At 42.0% G+C, this 21,450-nt stretch overlaps 1 long non-coding RNA gene and 2 pseudogenes across 1 annotated transcript; all 3 read right to left on the bottom strand.

The window, feature by feature from the left end:
• Window positions 1-691: 691 nt before the first annotated feature.
• Window positions 692-1,777, bottom strand: LOC133107200 (uncharacterized). Its single transcript, XR_009704575.1, has 2 exons — window positions 1,569-1,777; window positions 692-856 (listed from the first exon to the last, which is right to left on the bottom strand). It is a non-coding gene; the product is annotated as an uncharacterized LOC133107200 (long non-coding RNA).
• Window positions 1,778-4,776: 2,999 nt separating this feature from the next.
• On the bottom strand, window positions 4,777-8,445 carry LOC133107574 (E3 ubiquitin-protein ligase TRIM11-like; annotated as a pseudogene).
• Window positions 8,446-14,075: 5,630 nt separating this feature from the next.
• LOC133107575 (tripartite motif-containing protein 16-like) lies at window positions 14,076-20,563 on the bottom strand (annotated as a pseudogene).
• Window positions 20,564-21,450: the final 887 nt, after the last annotated feature.

The following is a 21,450-nucleotide window of genomic DNA, read 5'->3' on the forward strand; positions in this document are numbered from 1 at the left end:
GTGTATTTCCGCATTCGGGCCTCGGTGGGTATTGCACTTCCAAGTGTAGTGTAGTTACCGAGAGAAAGTTGTTGTTACCCCCGTGTTTTCATTTTTGTATAACGTTTGTATAACTAAAATGCAAGTGAAATGGGAACATTCACCTACTTCTCTATCAAGGGAAGGGACTGTGTCTATCCCACACCCGTATACAGTACACACTTGGGAGGATAATATGTCTAAATGGCCCAACATCACATACAGCAAGATTTGTTCCTACTTCGTGGACTCAATGGCGGTAGACGGCAACGCTATGGAAAATCTAAAAAGCTCAGAAGCCTACCAATATCTCCACAGCAACAAAGTTGGTTGTGTACTAACATACAAACACGACAGCTTTGTGTATTTGAAGGCAAATGTCGAACCCAGCCAGTGTCTCAACAATTCCTGGCACAATGCGTGGGTGGTGGTAACGGAGGCAGGAGACGTGGAGACTGCGGGCTGCAGTTGTGTAGCTGGACCAGGGCGATCATGTAGCCACGCAGCTGCGATCCTGTGGAAGGTAGTTAGCTATGTCTTATTTATTTATTTTTACAACTTCTGTAGCTAACAATCTAATTATCTACCGTTAGGCTATACTGTTATTGATTAGTATAAGTGTGGGTGACAGGGGGATTATTAGCCCCGAAGAAGGCACAGACAGCTCTGGTCGGACACTGATGGGAGATTTTATTTAAGTACAAGAGTCTTTGAACGTGCAGACAGTCCCGGGGCTTTTCAGTCTCAGTCAGATCGCTCCGTTTCTCTGCCTGCCTCTCCTGCTGCTTTCCCGGTTCTCCCCGTCCACTGACGCGCGTCGGCTCCCGCCCGTCAGTTACTGTCAGTCAGAAGCAAAGAGACACGTCAGCCATGCAACATATATCCACTTCTTCATTCCCACTCAGTCTAATCTAAGTCAGCTAACAACGCCCTCTGCCTGCCACAATGAGGTTGGTCATAATCAGAATATCAGAATCAAGTTAATTGGCAGGAAGGTTTTTACACGTACTGGGAATTTGCTGTGGTCAGTTGGTGCATAACACTGCTGGATAGACAACAGTAACGTTGTCTATTCAGCAGTGTTATGCACCAACTGACCACAGCAAATTCCTAGTAGGCTATCTGGCATTGGAGTTGTTTCTGATTCTCTAGGGTTTCTGGCAATAGCCAGCCAGCTGGGCTAACGATAGTAGCTAGTAGTAACGATAGTAGAGACAACATCTCTGTTGAAGCTACTGTCTAGGTAACCAGCATTAAACCAGGCAACGTTACAAAACTAACATGACTAACATGACTTAACCACCAAACTAGCCAGCTAGCTCAACACAAAACTAACATGACAAAACTAACATGACTTAACCACAAATCCAGCCAGCTAGCTCAACACAAAAATAACATGACTAACATGACTTAACCACAAATCTAGCCAGCTAGCTCAACACAAAAATAACATGACTAACATGACTTAACCACAAATCTAGCCAGCTAGCTCAACACAAAACTAACATGACTTAACCACAAATCTAGCCAGCTAGCTCAATTTAATTTACCCTCTGATTCAAGCTCAATCTGGCAGCCGGTGGTTCGCTCCAGTTTGCGTCTCTTTCTCTGGGGAGGGCGGTCGTATCCCAACCACAGTTCAGGGAATGGGTTTTCTTTGGTTGGCTTTTTATCAACAAAGTGATGGGAACCGGAAGTTAAATACCCACCTCCCACACAAAAAACAAACATGGCAGCGCCCTAGGTTTGGGCGCGTAAACTCGTCTATACTAACACACAAAAAAAAAAAAAAAGATACACAATGGAGTCTAGGGTGCCTAAGACTTCTGCACAGTACTGTAAGTTGGGGGGTCAGGAGTCATGCTAGCTTCCCCTGCTATCCACCTCCACAGGGACTAGAATCAAGCCCCCCCAAACAACCAGGACACAGGGATAAAGTAAGCTGAGTCTTTCTCACAATTTTAAATAAAAACGGTTCATACATGCACACATTACCACACAGTGCACCTCAACCCACTACCACACACTGCATCTCAACCCACTACCACACACTGCACCCCAACCCACCACAACACACTGCACCTCAACCCACTCCCACACACTGTACCTCAACCCACCACAACACACTGCACCTCAACCCACCACCCCACACTGCACCTCAACCCACTACCACACACTACACCTCAACCCACTACCACACACTGAACCTCAACCCACTACCACACACTGAACCTCAACCCACTACCCCACACTGCACCTCAACCCACTACCACACACTACACCTCAACCCACTACCACACACTGCACCTCAACCCACTACTCAGTACCCCCCGTGCTCCACACTCACTCCACTCTGTGCTCACAATCAGACCCTCTCCTGAGCCTGCCCACACTCCACCACCCCAGGGGGATCAACGCACTGGGGAGAGAGGAGTCCACACACTCACACACGTGCACACAAACAAAAATACAAGGGTGGCACACGGGTTCACATCCCAAAAAGAAAATCTAAACAGAAAGAAACCCCAGGCAGGGAATGCTCCTCTTTCCTGCCGTCTGGAACCGCCATGGTTGAACGCTGTGGGGTTCTGTATCCTCCGGTCAGGGGAACAGGGCCGCACTATGGAGAGGAGAAGGCACAGCACCAATTACCCCAGTGTGGACTGGGCAGAACAGGACACACTCACGCTTGCGTTTGCCCAGTGGGGCTCACCAGCTGCCTGCCATTTATACCCACGTTTCGTGATATAAACAGCAGCTGATGAATGTTTTTGTTTTGTAGCATTTCATTGTGGTCTAATTTACGAGTGAACTGGTTCTGGTTTGTAGGGCGAATTAGCTATTGAGAACGATGAGCCTTGGTAACTGGTGGTGTAAACTGGGTAAAAAAATCCTGCATACACACTGGCCCTCCAGAACTGCAGTTAATCCTACATTGTGTTCACAATTGTTAAATAATGGTATTAGGTTTAAAACAAAAAACAAAAAATAGGCACTAAATTGTTTGCCATGCAAGTAAGGTGGAAGAAGTTTTTCACTGTAAAATAATAATGAAAGTGATTGAAAGCATAGTTTCAATATTTAAGCGATCTTGAATGATGTGCAGTCATATAATTCCACCTGCAGGTCAGTGTGTAGAAGGGTTTATAGATAAAGGAACTGTGTGAAGTCGCGGCTCCAAACATGTTGATTCCCATTCAGGGAGAAAATAGGGGGCTGAGGGGTGTGAACAGAGCTGTCAGAGAGAGCTGACTTGCCTTAATTTCTTACTTTATCATTGTGGACTTTGTTGAGGAAATGAGAACTATGTAAAATATGTTATATTCCCGAATCAAGCAGTCCTAACAGCTAAAACACCATCGTTGAATGTTCAACTTCAGCACTCTGAATACTGAACACAAATACATGAACAGTTAAAAGATTTCACTAATTTCAGAACATTCTTCAAAACTCTAAACACTTTTTTCTGTTGCATGGATACAATATACATAAACCAAAAATGATTTGATCACTGAACCAAATCACTTGTTCACAATGACACAACTTAACATTCAAAGTATTAGCATTTCAAAATGAAATACACACTTTACAATTGAAAATACTGTCTTTTCATTCATTACAATGCATCTAACTACCAATGTATCCAACTACTCAAAATGATAAGTAACTGTAACATTACTCCTAAAGCAAAGTTTTATGGAAACAGATTACTTGTCACAACATTCCATGTTTAGATCATGAATGTTTTAGGATAAATAAATCGATTGACACCAATTATTGGAACAGGATTTTACCACATTATCATTGAATGTAATATTGCATCACCATCTTTTGTCGCAGGGATTTTCAACCTTTTTTGACACGCATGTTTGAGCTGGTGGTCAAATGACTGATGATTGATTTTACATTGTGGTAAGAGCAGGAGTAAGGATGTGTATCCACCTGCAACAACATAACAACAACATGGAACACACCGCCCTCCAGGACTGAAGTTAAACCTGCATACACACCAGCCCTCCAGTACTGGAGGTTTTCTGGACAACCAAGCAACAACATCTAAAACGCACCAGCACACCACCGATATCTCAAAAGGTGTGCATGTAAGAATATTTAAAGGACTGAAGTCAAAAACAACTGAGTGCATGGAGCATGTGCTTTTAGTAGAAGGCACACTCCCGCATTGTGTGTGTGTTGCTCATGTAGCCTTTATATTTCAGGGATTATCAATCATTTTATCTTCACATGTCTGAGAACATAACCATCCACCGTAGAGCATGCCACTGATTGTAAGATTTTTATTTCAGAAATGAATGTAATACACAACTGCACAGTTTGAGTTAAAAAGAGTCAGTCACACTTTAGTACAATCCTGATCAAAAAGGAAATAGTTTTGTTGAAGCAGATTAAAAAACAGTTTTCAGTTTAAATTAATCATTCCACAGCAAAAATCACACAAATAAGGCAAAACTCCAGTCAGTGCTAACTAATATCAAAGAAATTTCAGAAAAAAGAGGCGAAATAAATGGAATTAATCAATTCTTCATGTTACAAATTCAGGTCATGAAAACTCCAAAGAATGTCTCCTTCTGTTTTTAACATTGTGATAAAGAATCAATTTTTCTGAAAGAATATACATTACATTTTATTTAGTTCATTAATTTCAATTGTAAAATTACATTTACTGTGACATTATTTTTATGGTATTGGTATGAATTTCCCTTTTTGATTTGATGACTGCTGAATAAGAATTTCTCCCCCTCATGCCAGATCACACAGTTTTAAAGAGGTTCGAGAATAAATCCCAAACCCAGGATAGAGGGGCTGAGTGAATGTGGTCTGGACTCTGTGCAGGAGGGTCATGGTGTCAGAGACACTGTAGAAGGACAGAGTCCCTGCCCTGTGATCCAGGTACACTCCGATTCTGGAGGAGGGTGGAACATGGATTTCAGTGCGCTTGTTATTGTGCCAGAAAGAGTACCTGGAGGGAGAGCAGGCCAGTGTCCAGGACTTGTCAATAAATCCCAGTGCACAGTCATCACTATTTCCTTTCCTGCTAATGTGTTTATATGACACTGCTATTGACACTGTATTACCCCCACTCCACTCAGCCTCCCAATAACAGCATCCAGACACACCCTCTCTGCACAGCACTTGGGTTCTCCCCTCAAATCTCTCTGGATGATTAGGATATGACTGGCTCTCTTTCATACGGGTCACCTCTCTGTTCCCCTCAGACAGATGGAGGCATTTATTCGCTGTGTTGGGGTCCAGTGTGACAGGAATCTGATGGAGGAGGAGGTTAAGATTTAATATGAGGACAAGTCCATCTAATGTCTGTGTGTAATTCATTCTATAACGCTATACAGCGTGATTAAAATTTTTTCCATATGTTTGTTTGCATGGGTGTTTTTGAATGTTTCCATGGAAACACAAGCAGGAGACCTTAACGATATTTTTGCAATTTTTGTAAATTTCTATTTTTGTATTTTTATTTTGGAGTAATATGAAAATACAATCTTTCTTTTGAAAGAGAATGTGTGCATGTACATGTGTGTGTGTATGTGTCTGTGTGTGTGTGTGTGTGTGTGTGCTTGCATGAGCATGTGTGTGTGTGTGTGCGCTTGCGTGAGCATGTCTGTGTGTGTGTATGTATGTGTGCACTTGTGAGAATGTGTGTGAGTATATGTGTGAATGTGTGTGTAGGTGTGTGTGTGAGTATGTGTGTGTGTGTGTGTGTGTGTGTGTGTGTGTCTGAGTGTGTGTGTGTGTCTGAGTGTGTGTGTTTGTGTCTGTGTGTGAGTGTGTGTGTGTGAGTATGTGTGTGAGTGAGTGTGTGTTTGAGTGCGTGTGTGTGTGTGTGAGTGTGTGTCTCAGCTGAGAGTGAGCACTCACACTGTAAGAAATCCTCTCTGGTCCTGGGCTCTGCAGTATGGGCTTCTTTCACTGCAGAGACAGAGTGGGAGAAAAGCACAGAAATGAAGAATGATGAAGAGGATGAAGGATAATGTTTAGACTGAGATGGATTTCAAGCATGACCGAGTGCTAACAGCATAAATGACAATAGCTTTTGTGTGGAATACAAACTGGAAAAAAAGATTATTCTCCTTAAATGTTTAACAACCTGATTCAGAAATGTTGGCCAGTTCCACCTTGCAGATGTCTCCAAGTTCAGGAGGGACACAGACTGACAGCTCTGTGGAATCAACATACAGACAGACATACAGACAGAGAACAGAGTTCATACAGATTGCACAGATCAGTTCCAGATCCTGGTAGGAACACACATCACCATGTGTGCACAGGGTACACAGTGCAGACTGTCAGAGAGCCAGTGATGGTACCTGGAGGAAATGGATGTGATCCTCCGTGTGTGAAAGCTGCTCCAGCTCAGCGTCTCTCCTCCTCAGCTCAGCAATCTCCTGATCCAGTCGCTCCAGGAGTCCTTCAGCCCGACTCATTCAGCCTTCTCCTGATCTCTGATCAGCTCTTTCACCTCAGAGCACCTTCTCTCAATGGAGCGGATCATCTCAGTAAAGGTCCTCTCACTGTCCTCCACTGCTGTCTGTGCAGAGCGCTGTTAGGAGACACAGAGAGAGGAGGGCTGTACATTTTAATTAGGCCTATCACTCAGCTATTAGTGGGACCTCAGACAGCCTGTTTCCCACAGTGTGGCTCTGTGGGATTGAGCCCCACAGGGCTGGAAAGTGGCCCAACACTGGGCTCCTCACTGGCTGACTGGAGTAGAGCCCTGACTGAGCCCTGAAATGGCTCTTCCAGCAGCCAGCTTTTGTCTTCTCCTCTGGTCAGTACCCACCTTGAGTGACTGCACAGCCTGTCTCAGATCCTGCAGGTCCTTCTCTCTCTCCTGGAGTCTCTGCTGGAATTTATTCTGTGTCGCCCCCAGCTGCTTCTGTGGATAGATTGATTTCTCACATCATTGCATACTGCATTCACAACTGTTAAATAAGGGCATCATGTTTAAAACTAAAAACTAAAAATAGGCACTGAATTGTTTGACATGCAAGTAAGGTAGAAGAAGTTTTTCACTGTAAAATAATAATGAAAGTGATTCAAAGCATAGTTTCAATATTTATGCGATCTTGAATGATACGCAGTATTATATTGCCACCTGCAGGTCAGTGTGTAGAAGGGCTTATAGATAAAGCAACTGTGTGAAGTCGCGGCTCCAAACATGTTGATTCCCATTCAGGGAGAAAATAGTGGGCTGAGGGGTGTGAACAGAGCTGTCAAAGAGTTGACTTGCCTTAATTTCCTACTTTATCAAGGAAAATGAGAACTATGTGAAAAATGTAAGATTCCTCAATCCAGCAGTTCTAACAGCCAAAATACCTTTGTTTAATGTTTAACTTCAGCACTCTGAATACTGAACACAAATGCCTGAACAGTTAAAAGATTTCACTATGAATGTACAATTTAGTGGATTTAACATGATAATTATTTACAAAGGTATGAAATATCAATTCAACCACTTAATTCATTGCTAGGCAGGGCAACCCTTTTCAATCAACCTCTATCTAAATGTACAACTAGATTCAAATAAGTTACAACTATTAAAATATGAATTGTACGAGTGTCCAGATACTTGCGGACTGCACTGTAACTGTACTTTATGTTAGATTTTACCAAATAAATCACTTGAAACAGAACTTGCAGGTAACATAATGTTTTCATAATGTGTACTTGGTTTTTGTTACATAATATAAATGTTACTTCAGTAACTTTTAAAACTAACAACAATCCCACTGTTCCCAATTTACTCAGTTCCTCTCCCATTATATCCAGTATCAGAGCTGCCATAAGAGATCCAGTTCTTACCTGTTTCTCAGTCCTTTCTACTTCAGCTGAAACACTATCATGGCCTCTGTGTACGTCGAATACACACAGCAGACAGATGCACTGCTGATCGGTACGACAGTAAATCTCCAACAGTTTTTTATGTTGAGGGCAAATATTGTCCTGCAGATGTCCAGTAGCATTGATGATATTATGTGTGTTTCCTGGGTTGAGCTCATTGTGAAGTTTGAGGTGAGTTTCACAGTAAGAGGCCAGACAAACCAGACAGGACTTGACGGCTTTGCGCTTTCTCCCAGTGCAGACATTACACGCCACGTCTCCCGGTCCAGCGTAACAGAGAGCAAAAGGAGCAGCTTGGAGACCTGTCTTCTTCAGTTTCTCCACGACTTCAGCCAGCATAGCCTTTCTGCTCAGAACAGGCCTGGGAGTGAAGGTCGTTCTGCACTGGGGACAGCTGTAGACACCAGTATGATCATCTTGATTCCAGCAGCCCTTAATACAGCCCCTACAGTAACTCTGTCCACAGCGAATCGTCACTGGATCTTTCAGCAGATCCAGACAGATCGCACAGCTGAACTGGTCCTGATCCAGTAAAATTCCACCTTTAGCCATTTCACTGCTCACACTGACTGACACTCACACTGACTGACCCTCTTGTTTTGTTTCTCATAAATTGCGTCACAGAGAGAGTGGGAGTAACTTCCTGGTTCTGCTCACAGTTGCAGGAGGTGTGGAGCTGGAGGGAGGCCAGGCTGAAGAGCAAGAGCAGACTAGAGATTTACTCATAAATATCACACAAACACAGGCCTGCATGTGACAGGGTGATGAGTGTTTGGTCACTGACCAAGCAATGTATCCACAGCTGAGTTATATGGCCATTTTTCAAGTCAAAGTCCCTGAAATGTTGTTCAGCTTTTAGTCTAATGCAGGGATGGGTGAGGAGGCCCGTATCTGTTTGTGGATTTTAGACCAACTTTGGCTCTTCATTACTTAATTGGCCCAATAATGTATAGTACTGTGCAAAAGTCACCTGTATAACATTTTGTACAGATAAGATTATTTAAAAAATAATTCAATGAAAGGTCCTAAATTAACATACTATACAGCTTTCATCACATTTTTATAATTTGGCAGAATAGTTAAAAACCGAATGAAATCAATATTTTTTGTGACCAGCCTTTGCTGTTGAAACTGCATCACTTCTCTGAGATATAGAACTGCAGGACAGCGTTGGCTAAGACAATCAGCAAGGAGGTTGTTCCAACCATGTTGGAAAACTTGCCACGGTTCATCTTCAGACTTTGGTTCTGACCTTGCTTCTGATCTCTGACAGCCTTGATCAAGTTTTAATGTAAAAACTAGTAAATTGCTTACATTAATATGCTATAAAATGAAATACAAAAAAATGTCTCTGTAAAATTAAATCTTTTGGAAAATGAATATTCGGAGATCTCAAATGTGTTCTTTTATACTAACACACACAAAAAAATATGAAATAAAGATATACATAATAAAGTCTAGGGTGCCTAAGACTTCTGCACAGTACTCTATGTTGGGGGGTCAGGTGTCACGCTAGCTTCCCCTGCTACCCCCCTCCACAGGGACCAGAATCAAGCCCCCACAAACAACCAGGACACAGGGATAAAGTAAGCTGAGTCTTTATCACAATTTTAAATAAAAACAGTTCATACATGCACACATTACCACACACTGCACCTCAACCCACTACCACACACAGCACCCCAACCCACTACCACACACTGCACCTCAACCCACCACCACACACTGCACCTGAACACACTACCACACACTGCACCTCAACACACTACCACACACTGCACCTCAACCCACTACCACACACTGGTCAGTACCCCCCGTGCTCCACACTCACTCCTCTCTGTGCTCACAATCAGACCCTCTCCTGAGCCTGCCCACACTCCACCACCCCAGGGGGATCAACGCACCGGGGAGAGGGGAGTCCACACACTCACACACTCACACACAAACAAAAATGTAAGGGTGGCACACGAGTCTATGTCCCAAAATGAAAAAGTAAACAGCAGGAAACCCCAGGCAGGGAATCCTCCTCTGTCCTGCCGTCTGGAACCGCCATGGTCGAACGCTGTGGGGTTCTGTATCCTCCGGTCAGGGGAACAGGGCCGCACTGTGGAGAGGAGAAGGCACAGCATCAATTACCCCAGTGTGGACTGGGCAGAACAGGACACATGCACGCTTGCGTTTGCCCAGCGGGGCTCACCAGCTGCCTGCCATTCATAGCCACCTTTCATGATATAAACAGCAGCTGATGAATGTTTTAGTTTTGTAGCATTTCATTGTGGTCTAATTCACGAGTGAAGTGGTTCAGGTTCAGAGGGCGAATTGAGCAAGCTGAGCCTGGGTAACTGGTGGTGTTGCTGGGTAAAAAAATCCTACATACACACCGGCCCTCCAGAACTGCAGTTAATCCTGCATACACACCAGCCCTCCAGAACTGCAGTTAATCCTGCATACACACCAGCCCTCCAGAACTGCAGTTAGTCCTGCATACACACCGGCCCTCCAGAACTGCAGTTAATCCTGCATACACACCAGCCCTCCAGAACTATAGTTAGTCCTGCATACACACCGGCCCTCCAGAACTGCAGTTAATACTACATTGCGTTCACAATTGTTAAATAATAGCATCATGTTTAAAATAAAAAAACAAAAATAAGCAGTACATTTTTTGGCATGTAAGTAAGGTAACAGAAGTCTATCACTGCAAAATTATTATGAAAGTGATAGAAACCCTAGTTTCAATAATTATTCTATTTATTGAACGATACACAGTAAATATACTGCCACCTGCAGTTCAGTGTGTAGAAGCGCTTCTAGATAAAGCAACTGTGTGAAGTTGCGGCTCCAAACATGTTGATTCCCATTCAGGGAGAAAATAGGGTGCTGAGGGGTTTGAACAGAGCTGTCACAGAGAGCTGACTTGACTTAATTTCCAGTTTATCATTGTCGACTTTGTTGAGGAATTAAGAACTCTGTAAAATATGTTATTTTCCCGAATCCAGCAGTCCTAACAGCTATGTTCAACTTCAGCACTCTGAATACTGAACACAAATACATGAACAGTTACAGTTTTTTACAATCGTTTTCACACTTGTCTCAATACCATGTCCACTTTTTCAAAACTCTTCACACAGTGTGCTTTTGAAACACGCACTTGAGCACATCAGTTAACCTTTGGTGCAAAATGCACTTCAACCACCAAAACACTTAATATTTCACCCAAAAGTGACTCATGCTGCCATAACTATAGCATATGCTTTCTCCCATAAGACTACTTTGTCACTCAATGTTCAATGAACTGCAAAACACAAACAACTTGGAGCATTGCTAAATACATATATTATGTGTTTCCCTTTCCTCTATTTTTGCATCCACAAATATTTCAAGCCAAGCAGCTAAAGAAACTTTTGATCTGTTGGTTTGCCTCTCATAATAGATGTCATGACTGAGTGTGGAAAATTTACAGTAAACTGTAAATTAATGAATGTTTTTTGGAAACCCAGAATAACAATTTTTACTGTGTAATGTAAAACAATATATAATAAAGAAACAAATCACAAAAGCAACAGTATTCTTCAGAGGGTTTACAGTATTTTGACATTTGTTCTCACAGTGCAATATGCTGTAATTCAGAAAAGAAAAATACAATATAATCAATTACTCAAAATACATGACAATCAATAACAAATACATACCAAATAGCAATATTTCCACTATATACAGTAATTTGCACATATATTGTCTGCCTATCAGTATCAGAAGTCTACTGTTGGCCTGGCCCATCCATCCTGTCCTCTGCATTTGGCTATAGATTTTCATCAACATCACTCCGAATGTTATCTCTTGCTATACACCGAGGAAAACATCTTTTTGCGTGCCTTATCCAGCCCTGGATGTGTTCCACTGTTATGTCCATACACCCAGCAGCCATTGCATCTAGAACTGACATCTGTTCATGTGGGTGGTGGTCCTAAACCTTCACATATACCTTCATAAACTTCATATCGGTACCTGAGTTCCTTGACACCCTCAGAGTTCCTGTCAAAGGGGACAGTGTACAACTGTTTCATCATGATCTGATGTTTCTGTAGCACTCTTGAAATGGTTGTAGTGCTTACACTGTCAATGTTTGGAAATATGTTCTTGTCTGCGATTATGTTGTTGCGTATTTCTCTTAGCCTGATGCTGTTGTTGACAATGACCATCCCAACTATTGTATCCTCCTGTTGAGGTATAAACATTATTCCCCTTCCCCCTGTGTGACTGTGTGAGGTAACCGCTGGGTCCTGTAGTGAGTCAAGGACAAATGTGCACTGATACATCTGCTTTTTCTGGAGACTTCTCAAATCACAGTACTGCTGTAATATACACATCAATTGAACTCCTTCAGACAGAATGCTGTAAATACTGTATAGTACCTGTTGGTTTGCCTGAAAATCCTCACTATTGAAGCCACTGTGGATCTAGGCAAGTTTGGTTGAACCCTCAACCTGCTTCCCTCAGGGACAGACCATGATTTATCACATGATCAATGACTGTGGCTCTGATTTCATCAGACACAACTGTTCTTGCTCTTCCACGTCTTCTTCCTCTACCTCTGGCTGCATCCATTTTCCCCACCAAGGCTAAAGAATGCAAATGCCAATCCAAAGGTGGCTACTTTGTATATGTGGTAACGGGGCACAAACAACAAACACCTGGGTAGGTTGTTCACTGAAATGACAGCCAGGTGTTTCAACAGTACATATACAGCAGTAATAGCTGCAACTACATTTACCCTATATACATGCACATTTCAATGCAAGTATGATCACTTTTGTATAGATGGTAAGATTTGGTTTGCAAGACTGCAAACCAAACAAATTGAATAAACTGAATATACTTTCTGCTCAAATAAGAATGATCTGTCTTACGTATTTCAAGCATATAGTTTCATTTATCTGCCAAAATGCAACATATTTCCTTCCACAATGATCAGAATTTTATTGGGTTTTGAACTGAAAGTTAACTGTTTTGAACAAAGTATCTAAATGTCTGCAAAATTTGCTGTATTTGTACAAACTTTTGCTGGTAGTGAACACTGACTGAGAGAGGTATTCATTAATTTTGGATGAAGTGGTGATTGAATGCCTTTAGTATGAAAGCAATGCAAAAATATCCACAGTTTAGTTCACATAGTCTAATGATATGGTGAATGTGTTAAGTGTTTTGAAAAAGTGGACATGGTATTGAGACAAGTGTGAAAATGATTGTAAAAAAACTATAAAAGTATAAGCATTTCAAAATGAAAGACACACATTACATTTGAAAATACTTTATTTTCATTCATTACAATGCATTTAACTTCCAATGTATCCAACTACTCAAAATAATAAGTAACTGTAACATTACTCCTCAAGCATAGTTTTATGGAAACAGATTACTTGTAACATTCCATGATTAGATCATGAATGTTTAAGGATAAATAAATCGATTGACACCAATTAGTTTGGAACAGGATCAATTTTACCACATTATCCTTGAATGTAATATTGCATCACCATCTTTTGTCGCAGGGATTTTCAACCTTTTTTGACACGCATGTTTGAGCTGGTGGTAATATGACTGATGATTGATTTTACATAGTGGTAAGAGCAGGAGTAAGGATGTGTATCCACCTGCAACAACATAACAACAACATGGAACACCGGCTCACCAGGACTGGAGTTCATCCTGTATACACACCCGCCCTCCAGGACTGGAGTTAATCCTGCATACACACTGGCCCTCTAGGACTGAAGGTTTTCTGGACAACCCAGCAACAACATCTAAAACACACCAACACACCACCGATATCTCAAAAGGTGTGCTTGCAAGAAAATGATTTGTCAGTTATTCAGGAGGACAAATCATACAAAAAGGACTGCTTTTAGTAGAAGGCACACTCCCACATTGTGTGTGTGTTGCTCATGTAGCCTTTATATTTCAGGGATTATCAATCATTTTATCTTCACATGTCTGAGAACATAACCATCCATCTTAGAGCATGCCACTGATTGTAAGATTTTTATTTCATAAATGAATGTAATGCACAACTGCACAGTTTGAGTTAAAAAGAGTCTTAGTACAATCCTGATCAAAAAGGAAATAGTTATGTTGAAGCGGATTAAAAAACAGTTTTCACTTCAGTGCAATGTTATGTTCTGTACCTAAAAATTCATCATTCCACAGCAAACGGTGGCCTGTAAGCGTAGTGGTTAAGGTGCATGACTGGGACAGGCAAGGTTGGTGGTTCGAATCCCAGTGTAGCCACAATAAGATCCGCACAGCCGTTGGGCCCTTGAGCAAGGCCCTTAACCCTGCATTGCTCCAGGGGAGGATTGTCTCCTGCATATTCTAGTCAACTGTACGTCGCTTTGCACAAGAGTTTCTGCGAAATGCGAATAATGTAATGTAATGTAATGCAAACATCAAAGAAATAAAGCAAAACTCCAGTCAGTGCTATTCTAACTATCATCAAAGAAATTCACAGAAGAAAGAGACAAAATTAATAGAATTAATCAATTCTTCATGTCACAAATTCAGGTCATGAAAACTCCTAAGAATGTCTGCTTCTGTTTTTAACATTGTGATAAAGAATTAATGTTTCTGAAAGAATATAAGATCTTACATTTTATTTAGTTCATGAATTTGAATGATAAAATTACATTTCTGTTACATTATTTTTATGGTATTGGTATGAATTTCCCTTTTTGATTTGATGACTGCTGAATATGAATTTCTCCCCCTCATACCAGATCACACAGTTTTACAGAGGATCCACGAGAAAACCAAAACCCAGGATAGAGGGGCTGAGTGAATGTGGTCTGGACTCTGTGCAGGAGGGTCATGGTGTCAGAGACACTGTAGAAGGACAGAGTTCCTGCCCTGTGATCCAGGTACACTCCAATTCTGGAGGAGGGTGGAAAAGGGATTTCAGTGTCCTTTTTATTGTGCCAGAAAGAGTATCTGGAGGGAGAGCAGGCCAGTCTCCAGGACTTGTCATTAAATCCCAGTGCACAGTCCAGACCATTTCCTTTCCTGCTGATCTGTTTATATGACACTGCTATACCAACCTGACCACTCCCACTCCACTCAGCCTCCCAGTAACAGCATCCAGACACACCCTCTCTGCACAGCACTTGGGCTTTTCCCTCAAATCTCTCTGGATGATCAGGATATGACTGGATCCCATTCACATAGGTCACCTCTCTGTTCCCCTCAGACAGATGGAGGCATTTATTCACTGTGTTGGGGTCCAATGTGAGCTGACAGGAATCTGATGGAGGAGACGGTTAAGATTTAATATGAGGACAAGTCCATCTAATGTCTGGGCGTAATTCATTCTACAATTCATTCTTAAATTTTTACGTACATTTGTTTGCATGTGTATTTTTGAATGTTTCCATAGAAACAGAAACAAAATGATTGAGTAGGAGACCTCAACAATATTTGTGTAATTTTTGTAATTTTCTATTTTTGTATTAATATTTTAGAGTAATATGAAAATACAATCTTTCTTTCTAAAGAGAATGTGTGCGTGTACATGTGTGTCTGTGTGTGTATGTGTGAGTGTGTGCTTGCATGAGCATGTGTGTGTGTGTAAGTGTGCACGTGTGAGTACAGGTGAAACTCGAAAAATTAGAATATCGTGCAAAAGTTCATTTATTTCAATAACTCAACTTTAAAGGTGAAACTAATTAACTATATATAGTATAATATAATAATATAATAATAACTTTGATGATTATGGCTTACAGCTTATGAAAACCTCAAATTCAAAATCTCAGAAAATTAGAATATTACATGAAATCAATCAAAAAAGGATTTTAAATACAGAAATGTTGGCCCTCTGAAAAGTATAATCATGCATATGTACTCAGTACTTGGTTTGGGCCCCTTTTGCACAAATTACTGCCTCAATGAGGAGTGGCATGGATGTGATCAGCCTGTGGCACTGCTGAGGTGTTATGGAAGACCAGGATGCTTCAATAGCAGCCTTCAGCTCTTCTGCATTGTTCGGTCTCATGTCTCTCATCTTTCTCTTGGCAATGCCCCATAGATTCTCTATGGGGTTCAGGTCAGGTGAGTTTGCTGGCCAATCAAGCACAGTAATCCCACAGTCATTGAACCAGGTTTTGGTACTTTTGGCAGTGTGGGCAGGTGCTAAGTCCTGCTGGAAAATAAAGTCACCGTCTCCATAAAGCTTGTCTGCTGAAGGAACCATGAAATTTCCTAAAATTCCCTGGTAGACGGTTGCGTTGACCCTGGACTTAATAAAGCACAGTGGGCCAACACCAGCAGATGACATGGCTCCCCAAATCAACACTGACTGTGGAAACTTCACACTGGACTTTAAGCATCTTGGATTCTTCCTCCAGACTCTGGGACCTTGGTTTCCAAATGAGATGCAAAATTTGCTCTCATCAGAGAAGAGGACTTTGGACCACTGAGCAACAGACGCTTCTGGCGTTGTTTGTTATTCAGGAGCGGCTTCACAAGAGGAATACGACATATGAAGCCCATGTCCAGGATCCGTCTGTGTGTGGTGGCTCTTGATGCATCAACTCCAGCCCCAGTCCACTCCTTGTGAAGCTCTCCCACACTTTTGAATGGCCTTTTCCTGACAATCCTCTCCAGGATGCGGTCATCCCTGCTGCTTGTGCACCTTTTTCTTCCACACTTTTTCCCTCCACTTAACTTTCTATTAATGTGCTTTGATATAGCACTTTGAGAGCATCCAACTTCTCTTGCAATTACCTTTTGAGGCTTTCCCTCCTTGTGGAGGGTGTCGATGATGGTTTTCTGCACAACAGTCAGGTCAGCAGTCTTCCCCATGATTGTGAATTCTACTGAATTATACTGAGAGACTATTTAAAGGCTCAGGAACCTTTTGCAGGTGTTTTGGATTAATTCGCTGATTAGCGTGTGACACTTTGAGCCTACAATATTGAACCTTTCCACAATATTCTAATTTTCTGAGATTTTGAATTTGGGGTTTTCATAAGCTTTAAGCCATAATCATCAAAAATATAAGAAATAAAGGCTTTGAATATCTCACTTTGCATGTAATGAGTCTATATGATATATTAGTTTCACCTTTTTAGTTGAATTACTGAAATAAATGAGCTTTTGCATGATATTCTAATTTTTCGAGTTTCACCTGTATGTGTGTGTGTGTATGTATATGTGTGTGCATGAGCGTGTGCGTGTGCGTGTGTGTGTGCGTGTGTGTGTGTATGTGTATGTGTATGTGAGTATGTGTGAGTGTGTGAGTGTGTGTAGGCGGCCTGTAGCGTAGTGGTTAAGGTAAATGACTGGGACACGTAAGGTTGGTGGTTCTAATCCCGGTGTAGCCACAATAAGATCCGCACAGCCGTTGGGCCCTTGAGCAAGGCCCTTAACCCTGCACTGCCCCAGGGGAGGATTGTCTCCTGCTTAGTCTAATCAACTGTACGTCGCTCTGGATAGGAGCGTCTGCCAAATGCTAATAATATAATGTAATTTGTGCTTCTGTGTGTGTGTGTGTGTGTGTGTGTGTGTGTGTGTGTGTGTGTGTGTGTGTGTGTGTGTGTGTGCTTGCCTGCTTGCATGAGCATGAGCGTGTATGAGTACGGGTGTGTGTGTGTGAGTATGCGTCTGCACGTGTGTGTGTGTTCATATGTGTGTGTGTGAGCATGTGTGTGTGTATGTATGTATTCATATGTGCTTGTGTGAGCATATGTGTGTGTGTATGGGTGTGTGGGTGTGAGCGTGTGTGTTCATGTGTGTGTATGTGTGTGTGTGTGAGCGTGTGTGTGTGTATGTATGTATTCATATGTGCTTGTGTGAGCATATGTGGGTGTGAGCATGTGTGTGTATGTGTGTGTGTGTGTGAGCGTGTGTGTGTGTATGTATGTATTCATATGTGCTTGTGTGAGCATATGTGTGTATGCGTGTGTGTGAGTGTGTTCATGTGTGTGTATGTGTGTGAGCGTGTGTGTGTATGTATGTATTCATGTGTGTGTGTGTGTGTGTGTGTGTGTATGTGTGTGCGTGTGTGAGTGTGTGAGTGTGTGTGTGTATGTGTGTGTGTGTGTGTGTGTGTGAGTGTGTGTCTCAGCTGAGAGTGAGCACTCACACTGTAAGAAATCCTCTCTGGTCCTGGGCTCTACAGTATGGGCTTCTTTCACTGCAGAGACAGAGTGGGAGAAAAGCACAGAAATGAAGAATGATGAAGAGGATGGAGGATAATGTTTAGACTGAGATGGATTTCAAATATTACCGAGTGCTGACAGCGTAACTGACAATTACTTTTGTGTAGAATACAGACCGGAAAAAAAGATTTTTCTCTTTAAATGTTTAACAACCTGACTCAGCAATGTTGGCCAGTTCCACCTTGCAGACGTCCTCAAATCGATCTTTCAGTCCAGAGACAGATTTCCTCACAGCCTCAAAAGAGACGTGTGGACTGCCAGTGATGCTGGGTAAGTCTCCAGGTTCAGGGGAGACACAGAGAGACTGACAACTCTGTGGAATAGACATACAGACAGACAGACATACAGACAGAGAACAGAGTTCATACAGATTCCTTTGTCGATGCCTGGAACAGATCTTTGGAAAGTAGGAACACACATCACCAGGTATGTACAGTGCACACAGTGCAGACTGTCAGAGAGCCAGTGATGGTACCTGGAGGAAATGGATGTGATCCTCTGTGTGTGAAAGCTGCTCCAGCTCAGCGTCTCTCCTCCTCAGCTCAGCAATCTCCTGCTCCAGTCGCTCCAGGAGTCCTTCAGCCCGACTCACTTCAGCCTTCTCCTGATCTCTGATCAGCTCTTTCACCTCAGAGCACCTTCTCTCAATAGAGCGGATCATCTCAGTAAAGATCCTCTCGCTGTCCTCCACTGCTGTCTGTGCAGAGCGCTGTTAGGAGACAGAGAGAGAGGAGGGCTGTACATTTTAATTAGGCATTTCACTCAGCTCTTAATAGGTCCCCAGACAGCCTGTTTCCTACAGTGTGGCTCTGTGGGATTGAGCCCCACAGGGCTGGAAAGTGGCCCAACACTGGGCTCCTCACTGGCTGACTGGAGGAGAGCCCTGACTGAGCCCTGAAATGGCTCTTCCAGCAGCCAGCTGTTGTCTTCTCCTCTGGTCAGTACCCACCTTGAGTGACTGCACAGCCTGTCTCAGATCCTGCAGCTCCTTATCTCTCTCCTGGAGTCTCTGCTGGAATTTAGTCTGTGTCGCCCCCAGCTGCTTCTGTGGATAGATTGATTTCTCACATCATTGTATATTGCGTTCACAACTGTTAAATAATGGCATCATGGTTAAAACAAAAAACAAAGAATAGGCACTAAATTGTTTAACATGCAAGTAAGGTAGAAGAAGTTTTTCACTGTAAAATAATAATAAAAGTGATTGTGATTGATAGTTTCAATATTTATGCGATCTTGAATGATATGCAGTAATATAATGCCACCTGCAGGTCAGTGTGTAGAAGGGCTTATAGATAAAGCAAACTGTGAATTCGCAGCTGCAAATATGTTGATTCCCATTCAGGGAGAAAATAGGGGGCTGATGGGTGTGAACAGAGCTGTCACAGAGAGCTGACTTGACTTAATTTCCTACTTTATCATTGTCAACTTTGTTGAGGAAATGAGAACTATGTGAAAATGTGAGATTCCTCAATCCAGCAGTCCTAACAGCCAAAATACCTTTGTTTAATGGTCAACTTCAGCACTCTGAATACTGAACACAAATGCATGAACAATTAAAAGATTTCACTATCAATGTAAAATATATTTAGTGGATTTAATGTTAGAATTATTTACAAAGGTATCACATATCAATTCAACCACTTCATTCATTGCTAGGCAGAGCAACCCTTTTCAATCAACCTCTATCAAAATGTACAACTAGATTCAAATAAGTTACAACTATTAAAATATGAATTGTACGAGTGTCCAGATACTTGCCGACTGCACTGTAACTGTGCTGTATGTTAGATTTAACCAAATAAATCTTATGAAACAGAAATTGCAGATAATACAGTGCACTTGATTTTTGTTACATATTCAGTAACTTTTCAAAAGACAACAATCCCACTGTTCCCAATTTACTCAGTACCTCTCCCATTATATCCAGTATCAGAGCTGCTGTAAGAGATCCAGTTCTTACCTGTTTCTCAGTCCTTTCTACTACAGCTGAGACACTATCATGGCCTTTGTGTTCATCGATCACACAGCAGACAGATGCACTGCTGATCGGTACGACAGTAAATCTCCAACAGTTTTTTATGTTGAGGGCAAATATTGTCCTGCAGATGTCCAGTAGCATTGATGATATTATGTGTGTTTCCTGGGTTGAGCTCATTGTGAAGTTTGAGGTGAGTTTCACAGTAAGATGCTAAACAAACCAGACAGGACTTGACGGCTTTGCACTTTCTCCCAGTGCAGACATCACACACCACGTCTCCAGGTCCAGCGTAACAGAGAGCAGAAGGAGCAGCTTGGAGACCTGTCTTCTTAAGTTTCTCAACAACTTCAGCCAGCATAGTGTTTCTGCTCAGAACAGGCCTGGGAGTGAAGGTCGTTCTGCACTGGACAGGACTTGACGGCTTTGCGCTTTCTCCCAGTGCAGACATCACACACAAAGTCTCCAGGTATATGGGCATTTTTCAAGTCATAGTCCATGAAATGTTGTTCAGCATTTAGTCTAATGCAGGGATGGGCAAGGTGGGCCGTATCTGTTTCTGGATTTTAGACCAACTTCGGCTCCTCATTTCTTAAAAAGCCCAATAATTTACAGTTCTGTGCAAAAGTCTTTGGCACTTTTATAACATTCTGTAGAGATAAGATTATTTAAAAAATAATTCAATGAAAGGTCCTAAATGAATGTACCATACATTATTCATAAAATTTTAATAATTTGGCAGAATAGTTAAAAACAAAATTAGATCAATATTTTTTGTGACCAGCCTTCGCCGTTAAAACTACATCACTTCTCTGAGATATAGAACTGCAGGACAGCGTTGGCTAAGACAATCAGCAGGGAGATTGTTCTAAGCATGTTGGAGAACTTGCCACAGTTCTTCTGGTTCTGACCTTCCTTCTGATCTCAGACAGCCTTGATCAAGTTTTAATGTAAAATGTAGTAAATTGCTTTCAGTAATATGCTACTTTGAAGAATTAAATACAAAAATGTCTGTATAGAATTAAATATTTTTGAAAATGAATATTTGGAAATCTCAAATGTGTTCTTTTTTATTAACACACACAAAACTGTACTGCACAGTACTGTATGTCGGGGGGTCAGGAGACACTGCGGCCCCCTGGGGATTCAGTTTGACACCCCTGCTCTAGGGTCTTTCAGCGCACTTATCCCTGGTTGTAGGTATGCACTTTGTTGTACGTCGCTCTGGATAAGAGCTTCTGCCAAATGCCATTAATGTAATGTAATGTAAATTGAGAGTCTATCCCAACAAAACCGAAGTTGGTGATCGTTGAAACAGACTACTAGTTTTTCCCCCGGTAGAGTTTCCCGGGAAGTTGAACTTTAACG

The sequence above is a fragment of the Conger conger genome, chromosome 13 (assembly GCF_963514075.1).
Source record: "Conger conger chromosome 13, fConCon1.1, whole genome shotgun sequence".
Classification (NCBI taxonomy): domain Eukaryota; kingdom Metazoa; phylum Chordata; class Actinopteri; order Anguilliformes; family Congridae; genus Conger; species Conger conger.